The 21668-nt window shown below is 42.9% G+C and overlaps 2 non-coding genes across 2 annotated transcripts; both read left to right on the plus strand.

The window, feature by feature from the left end:
• Positions 1–1730: 1730 nt before the first annotated feature.
• TRNAA-AGC (transfer RNA alanine (anticodon AGC)) lies at positions 1731–1803 on the plus strand. Its single transcript has one exon. It is a non-coding gene; the product is annotated as a tRNA-Ala (tRNA).
• An 18420-nt stretch (positions 1804–20223) lies between these two features.
• On the plus strand, positions 20224–20296 carry TRNAA-AGC (transfer RNA alanine (anticodon AGC)). The gene has a single exon. It is a non-coding gene; the product is annotated as a tRNA-Ala (tRNA).
• Positions 20297–21668: the final 1372 nt, after the last annotated feature.

A 21668-nucleotide genomic window follows, 5' to 3' on the forward strand; every position in this document is an offset into this window, starting at 1 on the left:
TTGTTTTCAGGAGAGGCAAGACTTCAGTTAGGTTTTGTGTGTGTGTGTGTGTGTGAACTAATGACAATCGGTTTATTAGTTTCTCTTGTGTCAAATTGGTAATCCCAGTTATCTCTGTACTGAATTTGGAATTAATGTTATTTGCTTTACGTACCACTAACTACTTTTTAAGGTCTTCGGAGACGCCGAGGTGCCGGAATTTAGTCCCGCAGGAGTTCTTTTACGTGGCAGTAAATCTACCGACACGGGGCTGTCGTATTTGAGCACCTTCAAATACCGCCGGACTGAGCCAGGATCGAACCTGCCAAGTTGGGTTTAGAAGGCCAGCGCCTTAACCGTCTGAGCCATTCAGCCCGGCGAATTTGGAATTGACACCATTCTGAATTATTCATCCAATATCACTGTTGCTTCAGCCGACTATTTTGGAAAATGCCCAACAATTCGTGATATTTTACTATAAATGCAAGGTACTTCATAGGGCGGGTTGGTGGGTCTCCGCATTGGACACTTCTACTTCACCTGAGGTAAGATTTATAACATTCAGTTTCCGAACTAGTGCATTCCTAAATAAGGAGCTGTCCTGAAGATTTACCCCAACTTGCCCGCACGCTGATTTTACTAAAAGGTTTTGTAGATATTTTGCCTGGCTACTTAGATGAGGTGGATGAATCACTGGCCTTCTGATCGCAAATTGGCAGAATCGATCCTGGCTCAGTCCGGTGATATTTGAAGGTTGCTCCAACACCTCAGGCTCGTGTCGGTAGATTTATTGGCATGTAAAAGAACTCTTACGGCAGTACATTCCTACACCTAGGCGTGTCTGAAAACCGTAGAAGTATTTAGTGAGACGTACAAATCCATAAAATTATTTATTCTTCTTAGATATTTTAGGGTACGGCCTGCTATAACCCCATGCATCTATGCAACTCTTCCTTCCCGACCATAGAGTGGGCAGGAGGATGCTTAGAACAGTACTCCCGTACATTCTTTAACCTACTATTGCGAACTTCTTCTTCTTTCTTAATGTGTTTAACCTCCAGGGTTGGTTTTTCCCTCGACTTAGCGCGGGATCACACCTCTACCTCCTCAAGGGCAGTATCCTGGAGAGTGAGACTTTGGGTCGGTGATACTGCTGGGGAGGAGGACCAGTACCTCGCCCAGAAGGTCTCACCTGGTATGCTGAACAGGGGCCTTGTGGGGAATAGGAAGATTGGAATGGATAGACAAGGAAGAGGGAAGGAAGCAGCCGTGGCCGTAAGTTAGGTACCATCCCGGCATTTGACTGGAGGGAAAGTGGGAATCCACGGAAATCCTCTTCGAGGATGGATGAGGAGTCTATCGGATCCCGCTCTATTCAGTTGACCGCCCGAGTCTGACTGGACCCCGTTTCAGTTCTCGTACTACTTTTCAAATTTCGTAGCAGAATCAAGAATTGCACCCTGGCCTTCCGGGATGAGAGTTAATCACACTAACCACTACACCATAGAGGTGGACATTGACATTATTATTCACCCTCAAGTGCCCGGGACTGTGGATCCTGTAAGCAGAAAACAAAAACGGCTAGTTCGCTCATGAGAGGTCTTACTGTGAACAACTCCAGTTAAAACGGACCGCACGGAACTTGTTTGGTGAAAGTGTGGTGAATAACAGTAGGGGACACTCCATCTGGATGTAGTCCATTAAACTAAAATATTTTACAATACGCACACAATTACAACTCAGGACGTACTGGGGGCGTAGCTCAGATGGTAGAGCGCTCGCTTAGCATGTGAGAGGTACCGGGATCGATACCCGGCGCCTCCAGAACTTTTATTTCTGATTTTAAGTCAGAATTTGTGCAATATGCCAAGCAATAAATGTTACTGAGGAGCTGCTTGAATTGAACTAGAAAGAATTCAATGACGCGTGGAGTTATAATTAATTACATATCCTATATTTAAAGGTAATATTAATTTTACAGTGAAATCGGCTGTAGCCTATAAGATTGATTTGCAACTCTCTATTTATCTCTTTCCTCTCCATCATCATCATCATCTGTTTACCCTCCAGGTTCGGTTTTTCCCTCGGACTCAGCGAGGGATCCCACCTCTACCGCCTCAAGGGCAGTGTCCTGGAGCTTCAGACTCTTGGTCGGGGGATACAACTGGGGAGAATGACCAGTACCTCGCCCAGGCGGCCTCACCTGCTATGCTGAACAGGGGCCTTGTGGAGGGATGGAAAGATTGGAAAGGATAGGCAAGGAAGAGGGAAGGAAGTGGCCGTGGCCTTAAGTTAGGTACCATCCCGGCATTCGCCTGGAGGAGAAGTGGGAAACCACGGAAAACCACTTCCAGGATGGCTGAGGTGGGAATCCAACCCACCTCTACTCAGTTGACCTCCCGGGGCTGAGTGGACCCCGTTCCAGCCCTCGTACCACTTTTCAAATTTCGTGGCAGAGCCGGGAATCGAACCCGGGCCTCCGGGGGTGGCAGCTAATCACGCTAACCACTACACCACAGAGGCGGACTCTTTCCTCTCCAAACACAGACAAAAATTAGTTATAAGGAATAAGTCTTCTGAATGGAGTACCACAAGGCTCTTCACTTGGAGAATTAGCTTTTATTTCGTACGCAAATAACACTGTCCTTGAGGCAGGAGAGGAGGGATCCCTCGCCGAGTCCAAGGAAAGAAAAAACCTGGAGGGTAAACGGATTAAGAAGAGAATGAAATGTCATATCAATTGAAATTCCATTTATATGCTGTTGAATTTCGAATATTCTATCGCATAGAACTACCGCTTATCAAGTGACGTAATACATCATAATAAGCTTGGGAAAAACTCTATGCTGCATTAATAAATACCTCCAAGATAAAAGCCATTATATTTGGACCTTTAAATACCCCTTTAGCCATTGTTCTTCTTCTTCTCCTCCTACCTTTTTCCCACTCCTGTGGGGTCGTAGGTGCGAACTGCGTCGCACTTGTGGATTTGGCCCTTCCTGACGCCAACTCTATATGGAGGAATGTAATCACTATTGCGTGTTTCTGTGGCGGTTGGTAGTGTTGTATGTTGTCTGAATATGAAGAGGAAAGTGTTGGGACGGACACAAACACCCAGTCCCCAAGCCAGAAGAATTAATAAGAGGCGATTAAAATCCCCGACCCGGCCGGGAATCAAACTCGGGGCCCTCTGAATAGAAGACCAGTACGCTGACCATTCTGCCAACGAGTCGAACATCCCTTTAGCCATTCTATCTGATACCAAACATCCGTATAAAATTTCGGTAAATAATCTAGGTGTCCTCCACTGTGGTGTATTGGTTAGTGTGATTAGCTGCCACCCCCGAAGGCCCGGGTTCGATTCCAGGCTCTGCCACGAAATTTGAAAAGTTGTACGAGGGCTGGAATTGGGTACACTCAGCCTCGGGAGGTCAAATGAGTATAGGTGGGTTCGACTCCCACCTCATCCATCCTGGAAGTGGTTTTTCGTGGTTTCCCACTTCTCCTCCAGGAAAATGCCGGGATGGTGCCTAACTTCATGCCACGGCCCCTTCCTTCCCTCTTCCTTGTCCATCCCTTCCAATCTTCCCATCCCCCCGCACGGCCCCTGTTCAGCATAGCAGGTGAGGCTACCTGGGCGAAGTACTGGTCATCCTCCTCAATTTTATCCAGACCCAGAGTTTGAACCTCCAGGACACTGCCCTTGAGGCAGTAGAGGTGGGATCCCTCGCTGAGTTCGAGGGAAAAACCGACCCTGCAGAGTAAACAGATAAATAAGAAGAAGAAGAAGGAGATATAAATTGCAATAAACATGTCACTCGTATCTGCATCAGAGCATTTACTTTACTTCAACCTCTGAAATAACATCGAAACATATAACAATTTAACACAAAAATCAGGCATATAAAAGATTATTTCATCCAATATGCTGTAATAATTGACGCAGTTTCTTTCTTTTTTAGTTCGTTTACCGTTCAGGGTTGGTTTCTCCCTCGGACTCGGCGAGGGAAGCAACCTGTACCTCCTGAAGCGCAGTGTCCTGGAGCGTGAGACATTTAGTCGGGCAGAATGACCAGTACCTCACCAAGGCGGTCACACCTGCTATTCTGAACAGGGGCCTTGTGGGGTGGGGGGGTGTGTGTGTGTGTGAAGTATGGAAGGGATAGGCAAGGAAGCAGCCTCGTACAACTTTTCAAATTTTGTGCAGACCTGGGAATCGAACCCAGGCCTCCGTGGGTGGCAGCTAATCACTTTAACCACTTCACCATAGAGGCGACATTGATGCAACTAACGAGCAAATTAGGAAAGTTACAACGTACCATGAATTCAAACTGATATTTTTCTTGCGTTGTGGCACACCTTATTATTGGACTGCGAGCGACTGCAACAACTATTGAAGTAAACACAATGTGCGAGGTGAAAATAGATTTTCACCATTGTTTTCCTTACGCCATAAGGATTTAGGCTCCGTTCAGTCTTGTGTATATTAATTTATCACTATTGCTTTATACATGCATATCGAAGTGAGAATTAAGTGCTTAGGAAACTTGTAAGCTTTGAGCTCATCAAGTCGTTAGGCCGTTTTCAATCCTGAAATTTCCAGCGTTTCGCCCCAGTGTAGCAGTGGGCTCGTCAGATTTTTGCTTTATGATGATGCTTGTTATTTTAAGGGGTCTAACATCGCAGGTCATCGGCCCAATCAGGTTTTTGTCAGCTTTGATTTCTTTTCAGGAGAGGTAAGACTTCATTGAGGTGCGCGTGTGTGAGTGAACTTAATCACAATCGCTTTAGAAGTTTCTATTGTTTCAAATTGGTAATGTCAGTTATCTCTGTACTGACTTTGGAAGGGACATCATACTGAATTGTTCATCCAATAGCACTATTGCTTCAGCCGCCTATTTTGGGAAATGTCCATCAGTTTGTGATATATTACTACAAGTATAAATGCAAGGTACTTCGCAGGGCGGTTTGGTGGGTCTCCACAATGAACACTTCTACTTCTCCTGAGGTAAGATTTATAACATTCAGTTTCCGAACTAGTGCATTTTTTTTCACTAAAGAGTTGTCCTGAAGTTTTACCCCAACTTGCCGCACGCTGATTTTACTACAATATTTTGTAGATATTTTTCCGGGATTCATGGCTCAGACGATTGAATCGGTGGCTTTCTGACCCCAACTTGGCAGGCTTGATTTTGGCTCAGTCCGGTGGTATTTGAAGGTGCTCAAATACGCCAGGCTCCTATCGGTAGATTTACTGGCACGTATAAGAACTCCTACGGGAGTACGTTCCCACACCTCGGAGTCTCCAAAAACCGTAAACGTATTTAGTGAGGAGTAGAAATCCATAACATTATTTACTATACACAGATATTTTAGGGTACGACCTGCTATAACCCCATCCATCTATGCAACTCTTCCTACACGAGCGTAGAGTGGGCAGGAGGATGGTTAGGATAGTATTTCCGTGCATTCTAACCTACACCTGCGAACTTCTGGCCGTAATTATCGCACACTATAAGAAAAAAGTAGCTGTAGACCCTGAATACCACGAAATCCGAGTGACGTGCGAACTTGCGAGGTCTCTCTCTACGAGATTTCCCAGTGATATTTGACCACACGGATCCTGTCAGGTGAAAGTACGGAATGCACGATACAGGCTACTCCATCTGGGTGTGTTCGAACCTAAAAATTTCAATTATATGCCTAATCAACTTTGGTTTGCGTTGCCCTAGGGGCGTAGCTCAGATGGTAGAGCGCTCGCTTAGCATGTGAGAAGTACCGGGATCGATGCCCGGCGCCTTCAGAAGCCTTTATTCCGTTTCTTAGAACACAACTCGTGCAATATGGCAAGCAATATACATTACAAGGGAGATATTTGGATTGGACAAAAAATACTCAATGAAACGTGTTAAAATAATCGATCAACGTATCCTAAATTTAAGTGTAAGATTTTTCCGAAAATAATAAGCACGAGAATGATTTGCAGCCCTTCATCGCTTACCTCCCTAACCGTAGACAACGAGTAGTTATAAAGAACAAGACTTCTGAATGGGCAATGAAACAAATAGGAGTATCACGTCAAGCACCAGTAAGATTACCTTATAGCCAGTCCCAAGTGTCCCCCGAAATGTTTTAAACATGACACTGTTGGGTAGCGGTTATGGGTCAAAGAGCCTAGTCAAACATTCATACTATTTTTATTATACTACTCGCTTGCTTTCAATTTTGTTATTTGACGGCTCATGGTTAACTCTTTTTCTCTTCTGACCTTGACGATTTTCATTTTTTTCATTTTCTCACCCTTCGTGGTAATTCAGAAAACTGAAATTTTTCCTTTTTCTCGTATAATTAGAGTTAATAGGGAATTATTAATTCGTTTTACTTTCCTTTAAGTGAACAACCAGCACCACTATCGCTACCAGTCCCAAGTCTGGACACAATTGGGATGGAAAAGTCGCAGTACAATGTTCACTAATATCATAGGAAATGTTATGGTCTCCAGTATCATGATTACTGATCACCCATTCACTTTCATCAGAAAGAAATTGAGTGCTAGAGTCTTCAGCCGAAAAGCTGGTTGGATCTCGAACAAATCAACCATCAGCTGTTATGGACAGTCTAATCGTCACTGAAGAGACGCTCAAGGGAGGTAAGGAGAGATGTAGTTTCCAGCCGTTATTCTCAGTATTCCGGAAAGTGTCTACTCTATTCTGTAGTAGTTAGTACAATCAGCTGACACCCCTGAGGGCCTGGGTTTGATTCCCGGCTCTGCCACTAAATATAAAAAGTGGCATGAGGGCTGGAACGGTGTTCACTCAGCCTCGGGAAGTCAAGTGAGTAAAGTGGGGATCAATCCCCAACTCAGCAATCCTCAAAGTGGTTTCCCCACTTCTCATCCATGCATAAGAAAACATGGTAACTAATTTTAGGCCACAGCTGCTTCCTTTTCTCTTGCTCATCTCTATCCGTTTCAACCTTCCCACCCTATTTTACACTTCACTTGCGATGGTAGAGGTGAAATCCCTCGCTGAGTCCGAGGGAAAGCCAACCCTGGACGGTAAACAAATTAAAAATGAAAGTTCCGGAAGGTAATGTTGCATAATACTCTGCCAACCTCATTGTCAGGAACCAACTACATTTAATATAGGCGCTCTGAATCATAATATACCGTAACAAACAGCTTAAAAGTGTAGGCACTTCTTTCAAAAGAGTTATAATCCATTATTTATTTATGTATTTATTTATTTATTTTTATTATTGCGCTTTTGTGGCCGCACTGGACCACTGCAGTTAAATTCTGTCCGGTATTCTATGATATTTTATGGTTTTTCTTTCTGTTCTTCCAGTATTTCTTCATTCTATCTGAACTTCGTTGTCGTTCTTCTTCTGAAAATACCCTTTTAGTTGTTCCTCTCTTATCAATTTTTGGTAGGAATCTAATTTTACTATTCTCCCATTTATTTACTTTGTTTGATTTGTTCTTTAAGTCTTCCAGTGTTATATCTAATTCTTTCATATCTTCTTTTATTTCTTTATCCAGACAGGTTGTTTTTCGTTTGTTTCCAAAGCTTCTCCAAAATTCTGCGTATAAACATGTCTTGAGGTGTCCTCAACAGATGACCGAAGAATGATACTCTCTCCTTTCTTATGAAATCCGTTATAGGTTATATTTTCTGATTTATTTATGTACCCGTGCTTCGCTACGGGATTCTCAGAAAGACTGACTTGGTGGTTTTGCTAACTGAATTCAACATAGGTCATTACAAAAACGTCAGTAGGAATGTAGCGATTGAAAGCAACGTTATCATATAAAATACTCGATCAAATGAAAAACCGCACACTTTCTCACTTTCAACGAACAGTACTACGGTGCCGATCTAAGAGTCCAAAGTTCCAGAGCTGGAATAAACAAGTCGCAGACTGCCGTGAACACTCTTCTGTCATTATTTCGTTAAATATGCACACTACTCATTCCAATCAGTGCCTCAGAGTAGGGATTGAATAGCTCGAATACTATGATGAACCAGTGTGTTACGTACCAGATATATCAGAAAATGTATGAACCAGAGGAATGGCATGCTAAAGAAGAAAGTTATCTTACTTCCCAGCTACTTCAGCCAATATATAGGCAGGCTGTTACAGTCGGTACGACCAGGCGAGTTGCCCGTGTGGTTAGGGGCGCGCAGCTGTGAGCTTGCATCAGGGAAATAGTGGATTCGAACCCCACAGCCGGGAACCCTAAATATGGTATTCCGTGGTTTCCCATTTTCACACCAGTCACACCAGGCTGTACCTTAAAGCCAAGGCCGCTTCCTTCACACCACTGTTCATTTCCTATCCCATCGCCGCAATAAGACCTACCTGTGTCGGTGCGACGTCAAGCAAATTAAAAAAACCTTGGTACGCTGCAGTAATCCTATCTATCGGGGATGAGAGGAAACAGAAGACAAAAAGTACATCACAACAAACAATATTCAATGTAATGTTATTGTTGATAACGTTTATGAGCTTTCTATATTGCAGGCCTTCACATTAGTTTTCTTTCGACTCTGTGATATTAGGGTGTCTTACAAAATTATTGATATCATAGACCGTAGTTCCTTATTCTCAGACTTTACATACCGATTTTCACTAAATTCTGTTTACCCATTTTCTCGTGACTCGGCGCTGATATGGACCTAGTAACAAAAATCTAAATTCATGAATATCTCTGATTATATGAGGTACAGTAACAATGTATAAGACATAAGTGATCGGAAGTTGAATAACTTCTTACATAACTACTACGAACTTACGACATAACTAAAGTTATGTTATGTTAGTTATGTAGTATTTATCGTTACGACCACTAATAACATAGATAACTTATTTATTGAGAATTACATTTCAGGCCTTCCCTTAAACTACCATTTCACTCAACGTGAATAAAATAATTTGTAGCCTAGATTGCAGTCGTTCATCACCCGACATTACATGCCGATTTTCATTAAATTCTCTTCAGTCCTTTTCTATAGATGCGTGTACAGACAGACAGACAGACAGACAGACAGACAGACAGACAGACAGACAGACAGACAGACAGACAGACAGACAGACAGACAGACAGACAGACAGACAGACAGACAGACAGACAGACAGACAGACAGACAGACAGACAGACAGACAGACAGACAGACAGACAGACAGACAGACAGACAGACAGACAGACAGACAGACAGACAGACAGACAGACAGACAGACAGAAATTACGGAAAAGTAAAAAATGCATTTTCTTGTTACTGTGGACATGACCGATACAGAAATACCGTTATTTTCTAATTCTGAGCAATGTACAGACAAAACTCTTATTTTATATATATAGATTACATTTCAGTCCTTCCCCTAAACTACCATTTCACTCAGTGCGAATAACATTATTGATAGCCTAGATTATAGCGACCTATTCCCCGACTTCTCATACCAATTTTCGTGAAGATACGACCACTAATAAATTAAATATTTGACAAATAAATTTTAGGCCTTCCCCTAAACTACCATTTTTCTCAGCGTGTATAGCCTATATTGTAGCGACTTATTTCCCATCCTTGTTTAGCGATTTTCGTTAAGACACGACCGCTAATAACATAAATATTTGAGAATTAAATTTCAGGCCTTCCCCTAAACTACCATTTCACTCAGCGTGATTAAAATAATTTGTAGCCTAGATTGTAGCGGTTCATCACCCGACTTTACATTCCGATTTCCATTAAATTCTCTTGAGCCGTTTTCTCGTGATGCGTGTACATACATACATACAGACAGACAGACAGACAGACAGAAATTACGGAAAAGTAAAAAATGCATTTTCTTGTTACTGTGGACATGACCGATACAGAAATACCATTATTTTCAAATTCTGAGCAATGTACAGACAAAACTCTTATTTTATATATATATAGATACTTGACTTTTTTTTACGATTTAAAATGGTACAGTTTCTGGATATATCCGGCCGCAGCATGGAGCCACACATTAATAATTCACAGATAAATAACATAGGTACAATACACTAACACACATTTAGATCAGGACCTGGTTTCACTATTACACTGTTCATCACTGGAGCATGATGCTGCGAAGTCGTCTTACGAAGAAGAAAATTCATACCTAGTATCTTACATTGTTACAAGTATTCAGGTAGATTGAGTGTGCTTAAAAAACTTCGCAAAATCATAGGAATGATATCAGTGCATCATAAAAATATTAAAATTATGATTAAGGAGTAGTTTCCATTGGAATCGTATATTGATTGCCATTTTAGTTTACATGGATATTTTGTTGCTATTGTTGCCAGCATATTGCAAGTGTTTGGGAATAAAATATTCACGGCTCCAAATATTAATATCGCAATCCAAGTCTGGCCGAAATGAGGTGCGATCATCACCAAAACCATTACTTCAGTATTCTTTACCTGAATAAAAATCGCATATCCCGCTCCCAAAACCTAGCAGCATTTATAGATCTTGTTACGGAGTTTCCGTGGAGCAGAAAGAGGTGAAAGAAGGTGATGGGTGGAATGGGTCTATCTACGATATCAAAGATTAACTTAAAACTTTATATAAAGGTTATATTTCTTTTCAAAAACAAACTTAACAACTTTTCACTTAGTGAAATAACAAGGTTACAGGTATTCCAAGAATTGGAAAACCCAGGAATACGGAATTTAACAGATTTGGGCTTCAAGCCCCTAATTTGAAACTTTACAATATTGCCAATTAGCGTTTACATAGACACCGCACCTTGCTCCAACCGATAAAAAAATTTCAGCCTTCCAGAGGCACCCCTCAATGTTAGAGAAATTTCAGAAAAGAGCTTACATGCTCTCCAAAATTAACCAAGGAGACTGCGCTCCCAATTTCTTAGAGCCTACTCAAGGCGACATTTCACAGAATCTTACAATTTCCGGCCTCTCGAGGCCCAACCTACGATTTGCAATTTTTACACAGGGGTATCTATTACCCAAACTACTGGGCCTCGTGGAAAGAAGACTAGGTTAAATTACTGGCCCGAACACAAATGGAATGGAGGCGTACATTTGCCCTCCTATAAAATTAAAAATCCTAATTGGGCTCTCGGCCCGATGACGCGAAGGCTAATCCCAAGCTACTGAGGTGACTAGAATGGAAGTTAATTTAACTCTTTACAGAAAGAAGAAATAGCTACAAAATCATAGTCACCTCAAATAAAATCGAAAGGAACTCGAGAGGGTAACGCACTCTCTATCCCCGATTTACAATATGAGACTTATGAAATTTTACATTAGCCGAAAGAAAGTTGACATTTTAGAAAACAGGTTGTTACATGGTTAGAAATTTGAACCTTCCCCTCGTGTAAGTCTGCGGAGGTAGCAACAGAAAAATAAGACTGGTGGTCATCACCTTGGCTGTTGAACTGCCTGGCGAAGAATGAGGCGCCCCGCCTCCTGTCTTAACACACACACTCAGTAAGACGACGATCAATAAAACAAGGTAGCTTGAATGGTCGCAACTTATATATCCGAGGGGATTGCTCGAGAGGGTTCTGGACTAAGTCTGGACACGCTTTCTCATTTCTATTGGCACATTCAAGAGGTACAAGATATGAGTGATAGGTTGAAAAAAAAAATACAGAAAATTCCTGATTGGCCAGATTCAAAAACTGGCGGAATGAGAAAGAAGTGTTGCAAACCTTGAAATAACAAAATAAATGAAAGTTAATTTAGTTGAGAAAACATAATAACACAAAACTCCTGTAAATCATTAATTCTTTTACTTTGCACCAGGGTGAATTATCTCGGTTTTTTGTAATGACATCTATGGAGAAAAGTTTAAACTTCTTGACGAAAACCAAAACAAAACAAAACAAATAAGTCCAGTCAGTTTAGGCAACTTCAAAATACACATTACTCAATAATTCACTGGTGACATCTTCTGGTCAGTGTACCAAGTTCATGAGGTAGGTAGCTGTTTCACGTTTTGTTAGAGAGATAGCATTCCTTAAGGCGCTTCTTTTAAATGAGCGGAGTTGAGGTGTACCTCCCGGTACAGATCTCAACGACGTATTCTGGGAGAATAATAGGACAAACAAAATTGTGACTGAAGTTGCGATGTTTGTAAAGGGGAAACTTAACGATGTAAATACTTGGAGCAGTCGATTCAATGAGAAATGCCGTCCTCCTAGTACTGTAAATATAGACGGCATGTGGTCTGTTATGCTGATGGCAATATCCGTTTTACCAATTCAATTCAAAAGTAGTTTGAACCTTGAGTTTCAAAGCAGGAATCGGGAAATAAATTTTCAATAGGTGTAAGATGTTAGAAGAAGTTTACACTATAGGTCGTCTCTACTGGTCTATTATTAGTATTATTATCAGTACCAATACCAGCTTTCATCTGTGTGTTAAAAGTGGTAACAAAAGAGCCAGTGTTATTCTACGCACATGCAGTCTATAAGTTCCAGTTTCAGATTAATATCAATAGAATTTAGATAGCGCAGTTGAAAACCCAGCACTCGGCCGCTTGTGAAATACATAAATAAAGAAATAATGTTATTGCTTTAACGTTCAATTAACTACTTTTACGATTTTCGGAAACGGCAAGGCGCCAGTATTTTGTCCCACAGGAGATCAGCTCAGGCAGCCAGCTCTTCATTTCCTGAGGAGTTAGTCAGACGCTTTTAAAAAATATCTACCATTTCAACTCGTGAGCAATTACTGGGATGAGGTATATCTCAGAAATTTAAATCGGTTCCATTCTAATACGAAGCCACCTGCGTACAGACCATGGAGGAATGAAATGTAATGGATATCTCTATGGCCGTTCCCTCGTCATATTCTTCTCCTTGGTACTTTTCTAGTGAATTTGGGTCGGCACGTGTGTACATTTAACCCAGTTTCATGACCGAAGCCCCCTGGCGTCAATCTTGTTTGGAGGAATATGTTCACCATTAGGTATTTCTGCGGTGTGTTGTACGTAGTTGAAGAATTGTGTAGTAAGACGAACACAAACAACCAGTTCCATCTTGACCTGTAGGTAATAGAATCTGCGACCCTCTGAAGCATAGGACCATTCAGGAAAAGCATCAGACAACCGTTCTTTTCCACTACGATGTTACAATTGAGAACAGTCCGCCTTTATGGTATAGTGTTTAGTGTGATTAGCTGCCATATCCGGAAGCTCAGGTTCGATTCCCTGCTCTTCCACGAAATTTGAGAAGTGGTACGATGGCTGGAACGGGGTCCACTCAGCCTCAGGAGGTTAACAGAGTAGAGCCATCCTCGAATTGGTTTTCCGTGGTTTCCCCACTTCTCCTCTAGGCAAACGCCAGGGTGGTACCTAACATAAGGCGACGACCGCTTCCTTCCCTCTTCTTCGCGAATCAATTCCGATCTTCCCATCCCCGACAATCCCCCTGTTCCGCATAGCAAGTGAAACCGGCTGAGCCAGTTATTGGTTTTCTGCCACAGTTGTATCCACCCGACCCAAAGTCTTACGCTGCAAGGCACTGCCCTTGAGGCGATAGAGGTGGGATGTCTCGCTGAGTCCGAGGGAAAAACAATCCTGGAGGGTAAACAGATTAGGAGAGAAAGACAAACACGATCTTCTCACAGATTCACTCTCGCAAAGCTCTTCAGTATTATTAGGTCGAGTCCCGGAATACTATTCCTTCCTTTCTTTCTTTCTTTCTTTCTTTCTTTCTTTCTTTCTTTCTTTCTTTCTTTCTTGCATAATAGGTTTAACTTCCAGGGTTAGGTTTTCATTCGGACTAACCCAAGGATTCCACCTCTGCCGCCTCAAGGTTATTGTCCTGGAGCGTGAAACATTTGTTCAGGGATACAACTGGGATGGATGACCAGGAACTCACCCAGGTGGCGTCATTTCCTATGCTGATCAGGGGCCTTGTGGGTGACGGGAAGATTCGAAGGAATATGCAAGGAAGGGGGAAGGAAGTTGCCTTGGCCTTTAGTACCTACCAACCCAGCATTTCACTGGGGGAGAAGTGGTAAACCACGGAAAACAACTTTACAATTTACGTGGCAGAGCCGGGAATCGAATCCGAGCCTCCCGGGGTGGCAGCTTATCAGACTAACCACTACGCCACAGAGGCGGACACGTTCAATACACTAGTATTATAATAACACTACTCTTAAGTGCACGGAGTTATAGATCATGAAAGCACAAGACCCAAGCGGGTACGGCACACATGTGAGGTCCCATTGTGAACTACTTCACTGCACCGCACAGTATGCGTCTGGTGAAAGTATGGTGAATACATCAGGGGTTACTCCATCTGGATGTGGTCCACTCAACTATATCACTGTACAATACGCACACTATTAAACACTTGAGCGTACTGGGGGCGTAGCTCAGATGGTAGAGCGCTCGCTTAGCATGTGAGAGGTACCGGCATCGATACCCGGCGCCTCCAGATATTTGTTTCGTTTTGAAATCAGCACTTATGCAATATGGCAATTAATACACCTTCCAATGAAGTCCGCCTCTGTGGTGTAGTGGTTACTGTGATTAGCTGCCACCCCCGAAGACCCGTGATCGATTCCCGGCTCCATCACGAAATGTGAAAAGTGGTACGAAGTCTATAAAGGGCTGGAACGGTGTCCGCTCAGTATCTGGAGGTCAACTGAGTAAAGGGGTTCGATTTCCACCTCAGCCATCCTACTTCTCTTCCAGGCAAAATGCTTCCTTGTCTACCCATTCAGATCTTCACATCCCTCTCCCCCCCACCAGGCCCCTATTCAGTATAGGAGCTGAAGCCGCCTGGACGAAGTCATCCTCCACTTCCCTAGTTGTAAATCCGACCCAAAATTCTCACTCTCCAGGACACTACTCTCGAGGCGGTAGAGTTGGGATCCTTCACTGAGTCTGGGGAACAACCTACGCTGGAGGGTAAGAGAATTAAAAAAGAAACTTCCGGAAGGTAATGTTACATAATACTCTGCCAACCTCATTGTCCGGAACCAACTACATTTAATATACGCGCTGTGAATCATAATATACCGTAACTTAAAATTATGGACACTTCTTTCAGAAGAGTTATAATCTCTTATGCATTTATTATTCATTTTCTATTATTGCGCTTTTTCGGCCTCATTGGACCACTTAAGTCAAATTCTGTCCGGTCTTCTATTATGTTTTATGGTTTTTCCTTTCTGTTCTTCCTGTATTTCTTCATTTTATCTGATCTTTGTTGTCGTTCTTCTTCTGAAATTACCCTTTTTGTTTCTCTTTTCAATTTGGTAGGAATATAATTTTACTGTCCGGCTCCATGGCTAAATGGTTAGCGTGCTGGCCTTTGGTCACAGGGGTCCCGCGTTCGATTCCCGGCAGGTTCGGGAACTTTAACCTTAATTGTTTAATTTCGCTGGCACGGGGGCTGGGTTTATGTGTCGTCTTCATCATCATTTCATTCTCATCACGACGCGCAGGTCGCCTACGGGGGTCAATTCGAAAGACCTGCGCCTGGCGAGCCGAATATGTCCTCGGACACTTCTGACAATAAAAGCCAAACGCCATTTCATTTCTAATTTTACTATTATTCAATTTATTTCTTCTTCTTAATCTGCTTAACCTCCAGGGTCGGTTTGTCCCTCGGGCTCAGCGAATGAATCCACCTCTACCGCCTCAAGGGCAGTGTCCTGGAGCTTCGGACATTGGGTCGTGGGATACAACTGGGGAGGATGACCAGTACCTCGCCCAGGCGGTCTCACCTGCTAAGCTGAACAGGGGCCCTGCGGAGAGACGGGAAGATTGGAAGGGATAGGCAAGGAAGAGGGGAGGAAGTGGCTGTAGCCTAATTTAGGTACCATCAAGGCATTTGCCTGGATGAGAAGTGCGAAACAACCGAAAACAACTCCTAAGGTGGCTGATATTGCAATCGAACCCACCTCTACTCAGTTTACCTCCCGAGGCTGAATGGACCCCGTTCCAGACATCGTACCACTTTACAAATTTCGTGGCAGAGCCGGGAATCGAACCTGCGCCTCCGTGGCTGGCAGCTAAGCACACTAACCACAACACCACAGAGGCGGACTTCAATTTATTTACTTGGTTTAATTTATTATCAAGTCCTCCAGTGTTATGTCTAATTCTTTCATATCTTCTTTTCTTTCTTTTATCCAGACAGGTTGTTTTTTTGTTTCCAAAGTTTCTCCAAAATTCTGCGTATTAACATGTCTTGAGGTGACCTCAACAGATGATAGAAGAATGATATTCTCTCCTTTATTATGAAATCCGTTGTAGGTTCTATTTCCTGATTTATTTATTAAGTTTAGATTTATTTTTACGGTTTAAAATGATACAGTTTCTGGATACATTAGGCCGCAGCATAGAGCCACACATCGTACACAGTGCATAGATAAATAACATAGGTACAATACACTAATACACATTTAGATCAGGACTTAGTTCATTTTTACACTGCTCATCACTGGAGCATGATAATGCGAATTCGTCTTACAAGGAAGAAAACTCATGCCTAGTATCTGACATTTTTACAAGTATTCAGGTAGATTGACTGTGCTTAAGAAACTTCGCATAATCTTAGGAATGATATCAGTGCATCATGAAAATATTGAAATTATGGTTACAGAGCGAGTTTCAATTGGAATTGTATTTTGAATGCAATTTTTGTGTACATGGATATTATTTTTGCTATTGTTGCCGGCAGATTGCAAGTGTTTGGGTAGAAAATATTGACGGCTCCAAATATTTATATCGTAATCCAAGTCTAGCCGAAATGAGATGCGATCATCATTACTTCAGTATTCTTCACCTGTATAAACGAAAGCTGCAGGATCATTACAGGATGCTTGAAACCTACACCCATTGAGAAGGTCCAGCTTTTAGCTGGTATTGCTCCCGGTGGGATTCGTAGGGAGGTAGCAGCTAACAAAGAAAGGCTCCAGTCATTTTCTTCAGAAGCACATCCTCTCTATGGATACCACCCAGCCACACAGAGGTTAAAATCTAGAAAAAGTTTTCTCCGCACAGCAGTTAACTTTGAGAGGAAAGCAAAGAATGCTAGAGTCACAATGTGGAAAGAAAAAATCCACCACCTTTCCAACTGGATAGAGCCGAAGGAAAGTCTTCCATGTGGACACCAGGAGAAGTGGACAGTATGGAAAGCCCTTAACAGACTCCGTACGGAAGTCGGCAGAACAAAAGTAAATTTGCGGAAGTAGGGCTTCTCAAGTGATTCATCACTTTGTGATTGCGGAGAGCAGCAGACGATCCAACATCTATGTCAGTGTGTTTTATGTCCTTCAATGTGCACTATGAAAGACTTGAATGCAGCCTCCCCCAACGCTATTGACATCGCCCAATACTGGGCAAGCATCATCTAGCTCTCGAATATTGTTGCTCTATCTGTGATTGTATAATAGACTTGTATATGTGTATAGTAGGAATGTAGATATCTTGTTGCTTTTTGTTAAATATCTGTAAGTAAAGTCGATACTTCTGACATGAATAAAGAAAGAACCTGTATAAAAATCGCATATCCTGCTCCCAAAATTTAGCAGCATTAATAGATCTCAACGACGTATTCTAGGAGAAGAATATGACAAACAAAATTGTAACTGAACTGTTTGTACACGGGAAACGTAACGATGTAAATATTTGGAGCAGTCGATTAAATGAGAAATGCTGTCGTCCTAGTACCGTGAATATAGATGTCATGTGGTCTGTTATGCTGATGGCAATATCCATTTTACCATCTCAGTTCAAAATTAGTTTGAACCTTGAGTTTCCAAGCACTACTTGTGATGTAAGTTTTCAATAGGTAGGCTATAAGATGATAGAAGAAGTTTACACTAGAGGTCGTTTCTACTGGTCTATTATTAGTATTATTATCAATACCAATACCAGCTTTCATCTGTGTGTTAAAAGTGGTGACAAAAGAGCCAGTGTTATTCTGCGCACATATGGGCCCTAAGTCTCAGTTTCAGAATAATATCAATGGAATTTAGATAGCGCAGATGAAAACCCAACACTCGGCAGCTTGTGAAACATATAAATAAAGAAATAATGTTATTGCTTTAAAGTTTCATTAACTACGATTTTTGGAGACCCGAAGGTGCCGGTATTTTGTATCTCAGGCAGGCAGCTATTTACTTCCTCAGTTACTCAGTCAGGCACTTGTAAACAAAATATCTACCATTTCAACTCGTGGACAATTACTGGGATGAGGTATTTCTCAGAAATTTAAATCGGTTCCATCCTAATGTGAAGCCACCTACGTACAGACCATGAGGTCCCATGGAGGATTAAATGTAACGGTGATAGGACGGTTATCTCTATGGCCGTTCCCTACGTTTTTTCCTTGGTACTTTTCCAGCGAATTTTAGTCGGCACGTGTGTACATTTACCCCAGTTTTATGACCAAAGCCTCCTGGCGTCAATCCTGTCTGGAGGAATATGTTCACGGTTGCGTATTTCTGTAGTGTGTTGTAGGTAGTTGAAGAGTTGTGTAGGGAGACGAACACAAACATCCATTCCCATCTTGACCTGTAGGTAATAGAATCTGCGGCCCTCTGAGGCATGGACAGTACACAAACCATTCAGGAAAAGCATCCGACAACCGTTCTTTTCTAATACGATGTTGCAATTGTGATCAATCCGCCTCTGTGTTGTTGTGGTTTGCATGATTAGCTGCCATGCCCGGAAGCTCGGGTTCGATTCCCTGCTCTTCCGCGGAATTTGAGAAGTGGTACGATGGCTGGAACGGAATCCACTCAGTCTTAGGAGGTTAACAGAGTAGAGTGGGGAGGTTCGATTCCCACCTCAGCCATCCTTGAAGTGTTTTTTTGTGGTTTCCCACTTCTCCTCCCGACAAACGCCGGGATGGTACCTAATATAAAGTGACGGCTGCTTCCTCCCCTCTCCTTCGTATATCCCTTCCGGTCTTCCCATCCACCCACAAGCGCCCTGTTCTGCATAACAGGTGAAATCGGCTGGGCGAGTTACTGGTCGACCGCCTCTGTGGTGTAGTGGTTAGCGTGATTAGCTGCTACCCCCGGAGGCCCGGGTTCGATTCCCGGCTCTGCCACGAAATTTGAAAAGTGGTACGAGGGCTGGAACGGGGTCCACTCAGCCTCGGGAGGTCAACTGAGTAGAGGTGGGTTCGATTCTCACCTCAGCCATCCTGGAAGTGGTTCTCCGTGGTTTACCACTTCTCCTCCAGGCGAATGCCGGGATGGTACCTAACTTAAGGCCACGGCCGTTTCCTTCCCTCTTCCTTGCCTATCCCTTCCAATCTTCCCATCCCCCCTGTTCAGCATAGCAGCTGAGACCACCTGGGCGAGGTACTGGTCATTCTCCCCAGTTGTATCACGCCGATCCAAAGTCTTACGCTGCAAGGCACTGCCCTTGAGGCGATAGAGGTGGGATGTCTCGCTGAGTCCGAGGGAAAAACAATCCTGGAGGGTAAACGGATTAGCAGAGAAAGACAGAAATCGAGGACAAATACAAACACGATCTTCTCACAGATTCACTCTCGCAAAGCTCTTCAGTATTATTAGGTCGAGTCCCGGGAAACTATTCCTTTCTTTCTTTCTTTCTTTCTTTCTTTCTTTCTTTCTTGCATAATAGGTTTAACTTCCAGGGTTAGGTTTTCATTCGGACTAACCGAAGGATTCCACCTCTGCCGTCTCAAGGTTATTGTCCTGGAGCGTGAGACATTTGTTCAGGGATACAACTGGGAAGGATGACCAGTAACTCACCCAGGTGGCGTCATTTCCTATGCTGATCAGGGGCCTTGTGGGTGATGGGAAGATTGGAAGGAATATGCAAGGGAGGGGGAAGGAAGTTGCCTTGGCCTTTAGAACCTACCACCCCAGCATTTGACTGGAGGAGAAGTGGTAAACCACGGAAAACAACTTTACAATTTACGTGGCAGAGCCGGGAATCGAATCCGAGCCTCCCGGGGTGGCAGCTTATCAGACTAACCACTACGCCACAGAGGCGGACACGTTCAATACACTAGTATTATAATAACACTACTCTTAAGTGCACGGAGTTATAGATCATGAAAGCACAAGACCCAAGCGGGTACGGCACACATGTGAGGTCCCATTGTGAACTACTTCACTGCACCGCACAGTATGCGTCTGGTGAAAGTATGGTGAATACATCAGGGGTTACTCCATCTGGATGTGGTCCACTCAACTATATCACTGTACAATACGCACACTATTAAACACTTGAGCGTACTGGGGGCGTAGCTCAGATGGTAGAGCGCTCGCTTAGCATGTGAGAGGTACCGGGATCGATACCCGGCGCCTCCAGAATTTTTGTTTCGTTTCAAAATCAGAACTTGTGTAATATGGCAATTAATACACCTTCCAATGAAGTCCGCCTCTGTGGTGTAGTGGTTACTGTGATTAGCTGCCACCCCCGGAGACCCGGGATCGATGCCCGGCTCCACCACGAAATATGAAAAGTGTTACGAATTCTATAAAGGGCTGAACGGGGTCCATTCAGTCTCCGGAGGTCAACTGAGTAAAGGGGTCCGATTCCCACCTCAGCCATCCTACTTCTCTTCCAGGCAAAATGCTTCCTTCGTTCTTCCTTGTCTACCCATTCAGATCTTCACATCCCCCTACCAGGCCCCTATTCAGCATAGGAGCTGAGGCCGCCTAGGCGAGGTAATGGTCCTCTTCCCAGTTGTAAACCTGACCCAAAATTCTCACTCTCCCGAACAATACTCTTGAAGCGGTAGAAGTGGGATCCCTCGCTGAGTCTGGGGGAAAACCTTCCCTCAAGGGTAAACGGATTAAGGAAGGAATAATTCATTGACACTTGGAGGAAGAATCAATAAGCATATCGTATATTTAAAGGAATGAATAATTTTGCGATAAAATTATCCGAATCAGATTGTTTTGTAACTCTTTATCTCTTACCTTTCTAACCGCAGACAAATAGTTGTAAGGAATGAGACTTCTGAATGGGCAATAAAACGAACAAGTGTATCTTAAGGCCACGTAAATGAAATGTGACCTAAATTGAAATATTGAAATATCCATTTAATTCTGATGAATTTCAAATATACCGTCACAGGAAACGGGAAGATATTCGCTTAGCAACTGACAGTATGAATGTTGAATTATAAAGGACGTATTGATGTTTGAGAAGACTGTGCTAATACAACCCTCCAAGAAAAAAAACCATAATATTTGGACAAACGAAATTAATGAACTACTGAAACACGTTAGATATCCCTTGAGCCATTTTATCTGGTACCAAACTTCCATATAAATGTTCGGTAAATAATCTAGCTTTTTTTTATGCTAGTTGTTTTACGTCGCACCGACACAGATAGGTCTTATGGCGACGATGGGACAGGGAAGGGCTAGGAGTGGGAGGGAAGCGGCCGTGGCCTTAATTAAGGTACAGCCCCAGCATTTGCCTGATGTGAAAATGGGAAACCACGGAAAACCATTTTCAGGGCTGCCGACATTGGGATTCGAACCTACTATCTCCCGAATACTGGATACCGGCTGCACTTAAGCGACTGCAGCTATCGAGCTCGGTAATCTAGCTATCTTTATAAATGAGAATCTACAATGCAATGAACATGTCACTTGTATCTGTATAGGGGAATATGCTCCACCTTCATCCTCTGAAACACCAACAAAACATATAGCAATTTAATATGAT

The sequence above is a fragment of the Anabrus simplex genome, chromosome 4 (assembly GCF_040414725.1).
Source record: "Anabrus simplex isolate iqAnaSimp1 chromosome 4, ASM4041472v1, whole genome shotgun sequence".
NCBI lineage: Eukaryota > Metazoa > Arthropoda > Insecta > Orthoptera > Tettigoniidae > Anabrus > Anabrus simplex.